Below are 10426 nucleotides of genomic sequence, written 5' to 3' on the forward strand. Positions count from 1 at the left end.
AATAATATGAATTTAATGAATCCAAAATTGAGTTATAAAATATAATAAATCATCATCTTCTTCCTCCATCCCTTTTCCCAGATCCTGATAATCGTGGGTGGACTTGGCTCTGTTTTATGGCTGGATGCCCTTCGTAACACCAACACTATACGGAGGGATGTATTCTTCAAGGGCGGTGCATGGTATTGTTGCAGTGCTGTACAACTCCCAACAATTTTACACTTTGTCGTCTTTTCTTCTCATTTTGTAGTTTAATAAATTTGACATATACTCTAACATCTTTGGCTGTTCAAAGTACTAATGCTTCGTAATGGACCAATAAACTCTGCCATCTTTGAATCAAACTCGCAGGGTTTACTTTCATATGGCAACTCCCTAGCGCTCAGCGTGCCACAATGTAGTTTCAACAAGGACTACCTAAGCCCGTATACAGTGCATAGCATCAGATAGCAAGCCCGCCAGTATCGGTCCTAGGGAGTTGCACGAGACAAGCAACTCCCCTATCGAGAAACAGTTCCATTTACCATTAGATTGCACCACTCTGCGGAGATGACTTCGAAAGTCAGCTCTTTAAGAATCTTGCCGAATTGTGTGATGTGAAGCTTAAGCGTACCACTCCCTATCATCTGCAGAGCAATGGTAAAGTTGAACGTCTGCATCGAACAATAAAAACTGCTATCAAAGCAGAACAGTCTGTCGTCTGATTGGATCTCGGAATGCACGACCTTTGATTGGGTCGTGCCAAGCAATGGATCCTCTGGTTGGTTGACTGTGGTGTTAGCCGTATGCAAGTCACTGAACGTCGCTGTAAATAACCACCAGCTGACGCAGAACTGCTAGATGGTGTTTCAACATCAATCAATGTAATAAAATGAAATGCTCTCGTAGTGCTTGTTAAAATCATGCTGAAATGTTGTTGGACACTGTCAGGACGGCATATAAAGATGTGGTTAAAACAGATACATTGTGTCTTGTATAAAATTTGCAATTCATTGCGGTGTCCATGAAGTTAACCTGAATAAAATTGGATAAAATTTAATTAATGAATTGAAGGAGAGAGCGTGTTGGTTAGATGGCATAGGTTATATGAGACTTACCTCTCATTGCGGCATGTGGTGTGTGGCCTATTGTTGTGTGTGCCTCGTACTAATGGTTGTGAGAATTAAAGGAAGAGGAAGAGGAAGGGGCAGGACAAGGAGGGAGAGGCAGGGCAGGGGAGAGAGGTGGGGCAAGGCGAGAGGTCGCAAAGGAGAGTGGGTGGAAGGGAGGGGGATTAAGGCTTAATAATTTAATATTTAATAATAATTAATATTAGTATTAATTAATATTAATAATAATTTAATAATTATTATTGTGATTACAATTCAATACAGATCAGAACCATGAAGTTTATATCCCATGATCTCAAATATCATTCCGACACATTCAGCCACAGGCCATGGTACACACTCCAGAGGAACAATACGGTTTCACAGCCGGTAAGTCCACATTACAAGCCATAGAGAAAGTACTATTCTACATATGGGATGCGACCAAGGTAATACAAGGACATTTATTTGCCGCTTTCATAGATTTCACTCAAACTTTCGACAATGTAAACTGGAACATCCTGATAAGATAACTACTATTGTGAGTAGACAAGATGATTTGTTGCTACTAATCGAGAGCATAATGGAGTAAGTCAATCAAGGCCAATAGTCCAAACTAACAGAGTCCTCCAAGATGACCCTCTCAGCCCCTTTCTATTCAGGATATTTAACCATGATGTAGTAAATGTCTGGCCAGTTAATCTGCTATGGTAATGGAGTAAACCATACAGCCAGTGTCTCCACGCAGAGTGTTGGGCGATGGTAAATAGCCTGACCCACTATAAGGACCAACGGCTAAGGGCGGAGGAATCCTTATAGAAGGGAAATGGGCCCTCAATGGAGGAAATGCCACTGAAACCCCATATCAGCTGTAGCGTCTGTACTCCAGAGGAGCTACAAAAAGCGTCTGGTCTCCAAGTTAGGAGCGGCCTACAAGTTTCGGCGGGCAGTAGCTCTAAAATGCCTTTGGGAGTGGCGAACCCATCGTAATAAAAGCCTATATGATGAAAAGTGTACTGAAGCCTCGGAAAATGCTAGGGCGTTCCCTACAAGTGACGAGCAATTCTTGTGATGCTGGAAGAAATATGAGAAATGGGCGACCAGCAACCAAATACATCAAGATAGCGACCATCAATGCAGTGACACTAACAGGGAAAGTGGAAGAAATTGTACATTTTATGGTTGACAAAGATATAGCATTGCTGGGAGTCAGTGAGACCAAATGGAAAGCAAAAGATGACAGGAAACTAAAGAAAGGATACACCTTATACTATAGTGGAGAAAGAGAAGCCAAAAATGGTGTAGGTCTCAAAATTAGAAAAGATCTAAAGGAATACCTAGAACTGGTGGAAAACATAAATGACAGGTTGATTAAGGTCAGACTGAGACTTGAAACTGGTGTTACGGATATAATTCAAGGGTATGCTCCACAAACAGGAAATACAGATATGTATATAGAGGAATACCTTGAATATCTGGAAGGCCATATACAGGACAAACAATTTGAGATCATAGGAGACATGAATGCCCAAGTAGGTCAGGAAAGAAAAGGAAATGAGATTATAGGTCCATTTGGATATGGGAAGAGAAATGAGGATGGAGATTTTTTGGTAGACTTTTGTAGAAGAAATGAGCTGATCATTGGTAACACATGGTTTCGAAAGAAAAACAGTCAGAAGATAACAAGATATATTTGGGATAACAAAATCAAAACTCTGATAGATTACATTTTGGTCGAGAAAGGTAACAGGAAAATGTTGGTAGACATAACAGCCCTCTCAAGTGAATCTTTCGAAGGAGATCACAGAGCTGTGATAGCTAAGTTAAAGATGGGAAAGATACAAAAGATGACTGAAATTAGGTAGAGAAAACTAAGGGTGTGGAAATTGCAGGAGAAGAAAATAAATGAAGAGTTCCAGACACACATTAAAACAAGTATACCTAAGGAAGAAATCGGGAGGGTCGAAGAAGAATGGGCATACTTTAAAACAGTCATGGTTGGGTCTGCAGAAAAGACCTGTGGAAGAGTGAAATGAAATGGCGTATGGCTTTTAGTGCCGGGAGTGTCCGAGGACAAGTTCGGCTCGCCAGGTGCAGGTCTTTTGAATTGACACCCGTAGGTGACCCGCGCGTCATGATGAGGATGAAATGATGATGAAGATGACACATACACCCAGCCCCCGTGCCAGTGAAATTAACCAATTAAGGTTAAAATTCCCGACCCTGCCGGGAATCGAACCCGGGACCCCTGTGACCAAAGGCCATTACGCTAACCATTTAGCCATGGAGCCGGACTGTGGAAGAGTATCAGGCAGGAAGAAAAATCAAGAAACGCGCTGGTGAAATGACAGGGTAAAAGATAAATTTAAAAGGAAGAAACAAGCTTGGAAAAGATGACTGAGAAAAAGAACAACAGAATTCAGGCACTGCAAGAAGGAGTGCTCCAAGGTTGTTCAAGAAGAGAAAAAGAAATGCTGGCGAAAATTCACTGAATCTCTACAAGATACAACCAGAAACAAAAAGATCTTATTCCAGTAGGTTAAAAAGAAGAAAAACCCAGGATAAGATGCTAACGTCATTAAAAATGAACAGGAGGAAGTGATGACACAGAAGCAGGAAGCAGCGGCAGAGTAAGAGTGGTGTGATGATCGGCTCCTGAACATTGTGTAATATCGTGTGTAACATAAAGATACATATCCTGTGCAACCAGTGTAAATGTGAAATACTGCAAGCGTAAACGTATAAACGTAACTAGAACTAGTTAAGAACGGCAGTTTCTTTTATTATTAATAATTACTTTGTGGAGCCAACGAAACACAAGAACATGGCAACCTGTGCTGTATGTGACAAGGAGCTGGGCAAGAAGAAGAAAGTACAGTGTGGACTATGTGAAAAATGGGCTCACGGTAAATGTAGTGAAATGAACAATGGCAAGTGTTGTGGGGCAAGTACGAGTCAAAAGCAGTGCTATTCTATTGAGGACGTGGTAAAGTTGCTACTAGAGCTGCAAAGTGAAATAAGGAAACTCAAATCTGAGCAAATGAAGAGAGAGTGTGAGCTAGGGAAGTCTATAGATCTCTGCCATGAAAAGACAGACAGCAACACTAAGTCTATTGCTGAGCAAGACGACCTTATTAGGAAAATTAGTGAACAGGTGGAAGCAATCCGAGTCGAGAATTCTAATCTCAGAGCTCAGTTGAAAAGTCTCGGTACTTGATTAACAGAGTCTGAACAATATTCTCGCAGGAACACACTTGAAATATTTGGTGTTCCAGAGAAAGCCAATGAAGACGTGCTGGAAACTCTAAAGGGCTCTGGACCTTCAAATAGAAGAACATATGATTGATGCCTGTCACCGGTTACCTAGACTACCCAGCCAGTCTCACAGTGGGATCATCGTTAAGTTTGTTCGACATTCCGACAAGGAGAACTTCATGCAGAGAAGGCGAGTTAAATACAACTTATCAACACGACACCTAGGACTTCCGGGCGACATCATTTATGTGAACGAAAGCCTGGCGCCAGAGAAGAGGAAGCTGTTAGCACTCGCTCGCAGATTCAAGACGGAGCACAACTACAGGTATCTATGGGTAAGAATGGAATCATACGACTAAGAAAGAGTGAAGGTTCAAAGATATGTGTAATTAATGAAACTGAAGACTTGAATAAGTTGAATTAGAAATGCCAGCTATGAATTCAGTTATGTTTCATGTCCTCTGTATTGTTTGTAGTATTAGGAAGGTGAGTGTACTCCGAGTCAGGTATGTTCAGAGAGCAGCGGGCCTAATTTTCTTTACTTTCACTTTGCAAGGGCTTCTATTCAAAGTTACTGGCATTCCTCCCTGCATTAGTTGAAGAGTTCTCTCTAATGAAACGTGTATTACCAAAACTGAGAGGTCTAAGGACCAAGCTTGATTTATTTTATACAAACTTATTAGGCGAGAACTTCGATCTGTTGGCTTTGACGGAGAGCTGGCTAAATTCTTCTATTAGCAATTATGAGCTCTTTGATCAGAGATATAACGTATTTCGATGCGATCGTAATAAAATATCTACAGGTAAAGAACTTGGCGGAGGTGTTGTACTGGCTGTCAGCAACAAATATAAGGCCTCACAGGTTGACATAGATGTTTCGGCTGAGCATGTATGTGTTAAACTTCTGAGGGAAAATCTTGATAGTATCTTTATTTGTGTGGTATACTTTCCACCTAGTACTAAACTGGCTGCATATAATGAATTTTATGAAGGTATTGAAGCCAGTCCTATTTTAAATAGTAAACAGTCAGTAATATTAGGAGACTTTAATTTACCACAAATTATTGAAGAAAACGATATAACGTGTACATCCGTACGCATTAATAATTTCTTACAATTCATGGGATTAAGAAATGTTAACGGCGTTGGTAACAACAATGGCAGAATGCTTGACCTAGTACTGTCGAATATCACTCACATTACTGTCGACCAAAACTTTCATCCTCTCGTACCAGAGGACAAACATCATCCGGCCTTAAACATTACTTTTTGTTACCAAAAGGGAGAAAAATGTAATGATGTGGGAAATAAAATTGTATACAATTATAACAAGGCAGATTTTGAATTGTTACACAGAGGACTTTCACACATAGATTGGAGCTTTCTGGAAAATTACACTGATGTTAACCAGGCACTAGATATATTTTATTCTAAATTTTATTCTGTTTTAAATGTCTGTGTTCCGGCAACCGTCAGGAAAAAGAAATAATACCCTTGTTGGTTTATGCAAGAGATAATAAGAAATATTAGGCGGAAAGCATACCATCACAGGAAAATGCGCGAAGGGCAGAAAAATCAGACTTCCCATTTCTTGAAATTCAAAGAATTGAGAAGAAGTGTTAAGAAAGATATAAGCATCGCGTATAAAGCCTATATCGGGCAGGTAGAGCATGAAATAGGCGTAGATACTAAGAACTTTTGGGCATTCGTTAAAAGTAAGCAGTGTAACGAAATACATGGAAAAGAACTAATAAGCGACAAATCTGTTGCTGACAGTTTTGCAGGCTATTTCTCATTTGTATACTCGGAGAAACGGGCGCGGTATGATTTACCGAAATATGAGAATACGGAAATAGATCCATTGATTAATGTACTAAATGTTAATGAAATTAGTACCACCTACCAAAATTCAAAACGCAATACGAAACCTAAAAAAGCCGCAGGCCCAGATCTAATCCCTCCGTATGTAATTGAAGGCTGTGGAGATATTTTATTACACCCTCTCTCAATTATTTTTAACATTTTGCTAAAAACTGGAACTTTTCCTACAAAGTGGAAGACAACGTGAGTTAGTCCGCTTCACAAATCCGGGGATAGGTCAGTAATTAATAACTACAGACCCGTTGCAATTTCTTCCGCATTAGCAAAAGTCTACGAACAAACCCTATATCGGCATCTGTTCGAACATGTAGAAATTATCATCAGTGACACCCAACATGGCTTCAGACCAGGGAAATCGACGACAAATTTGTTGGAGTTCACTCATGAAGTGTCGGCAGCCATGGATACAGGAGGCCAAGTGGATGTAGTTTTCATAGATTTTAGAAAAGCATTCGATAAAGTTGATCACGATGTACTTTTAAATAAATTAGCTTATTATGGACTCTCTCACAGCTTAATAAAATTATTTGAATCATATCTCTCTGATAGACAATAATTTGTGTCTTATAAAGGATTTGAATCTGAGTATTACAATACTCGATCTGGTGTCCCACAGGGCTCAAATCTTGGACCATTACTCTTCTTACTACTTATTAATGATCTTCCTAAATGCATACAGTATTCAAGCATATTGCTATTCGCAGACGATGTAAAAATTTTCAAAACCATTCGTTCACAGGTGGACTGTAGATTTCTTCAGAAAGACCTCAATAGCATATCACATTGGAGCGTTATTTACAAGTTAGATTTTAACATTAACAAGTGTCATGTAATGGTATTTTCCAGGAATAAAAATAAAATTAGTCACTCGTATAATATTTTGAATACTAATCTGTGAATTTTATCAAGGATCTTGGCGTGCATTTTGATGCTAAATTGACGTTCTCTCTGCACATAAACGAAGTAGTTGCAGATGCTTACAGAATATTAGGATTTATTAAGAGATGCACACGTGACTTCACAAATCCCGAGGCAATAAAGCTATTATACAACTCCTTTGTAAGAAGTCGGCTAGAATATGCACCGACCATTTGGAATCCCACCTTTAAACTATATGAAAACAAAGTTGAAATGGTACAAAACAAATTTCTTAGATACCTTACGTACAAAATAACTAATAATTATCCTAAATTTGATTCGTATGATGACTTAATGAAACAACTTGGCTATAAGTCCTTAGCAAAAAGACGAGTAATTGCAGTTCTTCCATTTGTCTACAAATTATTTAACAATCTTATTGGTAGCTCTAACTTGCTCTCTCTGTTCAACTTGTCTGTCCCTAATCCATCTACACGCCCGAAATATGTTACTTTCTACTGCTCTAGCTCAAGAACCCAACAACATAGTAATTCACCAGTGTTAAACTCAATGAAAATATTTAATAAATATAGCAATGAGTATAGAATAGATATATTTGCAACTACATACACATCCATAGTAAAACAATGTAAACAAATAACTTAATTGTTTTCTGTTCTAAGTTAAATCCCACTTTGCTGATTCCTATTGTTAACCTCACAACTTTAGTTAATATTCTAGTTTCTAGTTATACCATCTAGCTCATCATCATTATCTTCGATAACATCACTACCATCATGTATAATTACAGTACTAATGCAGCTTTAAAGCAGTTCGTAAATCATTTTAATTGTAATATTTTAAATACCTTGTTATAATATGTGCATATGTAGCTGAATATTTGTAATACTATGTTACCGGTACTGAAGAAAAGTGTATTTTTTATTTCATTTATGACTTTATTTTACAAGGACTTTCATAAGAGGTATTATAATTTTAATTTAATATTTGTTTTTATCTAATGTAATAGTATATGTATATGTGTTTCACATCATTAGGTTTGTACCTGTCTGAAGCAAAATAAATAAATAAATAAACAAATAAATAAACAAACAAACAAACAAAACAAACAAACAACGTGCAAAATACCTTGGTAGAAGGAGAAACCGAAGAACCAGATTTAGTGCAGGTGGAAGATAACGAAAACAAGGTGGCCATGGCAGAGATTGAGTGGGCCACTAAAAGAATGAAACGAGGCAAGGCAGCTGGAATTGACGAGGTCACCATAGAAATGATAATAGCAACAGGAATAGTTGGTATGCAGTGGTTGTATAGACTCTTCAGAGCGATATGGAGAGAAAAGACATTTCCAAAAGAGCGGACGAAAGGGGTCATTATACCAATTTTCAAGAAAGGAGACAGGAAGCAATGTGAAAATTACAGAGGAGTGACACTGATACCTCATACAGCTAAGATCCTTGAAAGAATCTTAGATAGACAAATAAGAGACAGAGTAGAGGGAAATTTGTCAGAACACCAGTATGGATTCAGAAGAGGCAGGTCCACATTTGACCCAATATTTGCATTGCATCAAATGATGGAAAGGTATTGGGAATATGGAAAAAACATGGTAGTAACATTTCTAGATATTGAAAAGGCATATAAAGGAATTTGGTATGGAAAACATTGACAGAGGCACAGATTGGAAATGAAACAATGCAGATAGTAATAGCATTGTATCAAAATTGCAAAAGCTGTGTTAGAACAAAAGTGGGTCAAACTGAATGGTTCAGAGTTGAGACAGGCTTAAGACAGGGAAGTGTATTGTCTCCCTTAATCTTCATTATCATCATGGATAGAATTCTACATAATATCAAGAAGATAATGGGTGAGCAAGTAAAGTCTATGCTCTTTGCTGATTACACTTTAGTTTGGGGAGAATAATGAGGAGGAAGTACAGACACAAGTTGATTTATCAAATGAGGAGATAAGAAATTTTGGAATGAAGATTAGTACTGCGAAAAGCAAGACTTTGACCATGACGAGAGGTAACAGAAAATCCAGCAGAGCGAATGGAGGGGCGCTTCCGGTCTGTATGAGCGGACACAGGATGAATTCTATTTTGGGTTCGATTGCCAGCTGGGAGGCAGATTATTACTTCATTTTGCAGTTTCCTCTGGCTTGGGGTCTGGGCGTTTGTCTTAGTGATGGGCAACGCTCTCGCTCGAGACTCTCGAGGCTGACGTCGCAGATCTCGAGACTCTCGCGAGAATCTCGAGACCGATCCTCCTGTAGTGCAAGCTGTGCGACGTACCAGTAACTACGACTGTAAATTTTATAGTATATCATTGGCAGTTATTGCGTGAAATACCGTTCTCATATAAAAACGTGTGAGCCAATACATTTTGTCAAAAGCCTGGAAAAGTACTGCAAGTTCAACTATGAACCCCTTAATACCATTAATGATAGTGAAAGCAGAATGTCAGTATCTTAAACTGTCCATGGCTCATTTGAGGTGGACATCTTAGCTGAATAACCCTGCATAATTTGTGAATAACTGTAGATAGGATCTACACCTACTTGGATACTAGAGGCGTGCATTATTTGAACTTGAGATGGGGAAGATGTGCTTTGCTACATATGCAACCCCCATTACACGAGTGGAACGTGTAATCTAAAATGCCCGACTTTGCTCCAATTCTTTCAGCAGGGGTGATGGGCCACGCTCTCGAGACTAATTCTCGTATGCTGCGAGCTGTGCGATGTGACGTCCCAGTAACTACGAGTGTAAGCTTGATAGTTACTATCAGCAGTTCTCATACGGAACCGTGTGCGACGATAAATTTTGTCAAAAGCCTAGGAAAGCACTGCATGTTGAACTATGAGCTCCTTAATAGCATTAACGAAAGTGAAGACAGAATGCCAGTATCTTAAACTGTTCAAGAGTTATTTCAGGTGGACTTCTTAGCTGAATAACCTGTACAATTTATTAACTGTTATTACGATGTAAACCTACCTGGATGCCTCATAATCGTTGTCGGCAGGGTATGTTCTTGTGATTCAGACCGGGCCGGAGGTGTTCTGTGACAATTCCTCTTCAATGATATTACACGTTTTTAAGTGCCGGATCATCCCAGAAGTATTTCGCCGACATATTTTATTTCTTTTGAACAAGCAACACAGAGAGCTGTGCTATGTGACATCTCTTCAAAATAACCGACATCCACGACTTACATTGCGTTTCGGTCATCGTTTTCAAGTTGTCGCGTACAACTAGTGCAATTTCACATTGCACCGTCATATATCCAAGTACCTAATTATGAAGGGAATACTCTATAACACTG

Source organism: Anabrus simplex, chromosome X (assembly GCF_040414725.1).
Source record: "Anabrus simplex isolate iqAnaSimp1 chromosome X, ASM4041472v1, whole genome shotgun sequence".
Classification (NCBI taxonomy): Eukaryota; Metazoa; Arthropoda; class Insecta; order Orthoptera; family Tettigoniidae; genus Anabrus; species Anabrus simplex.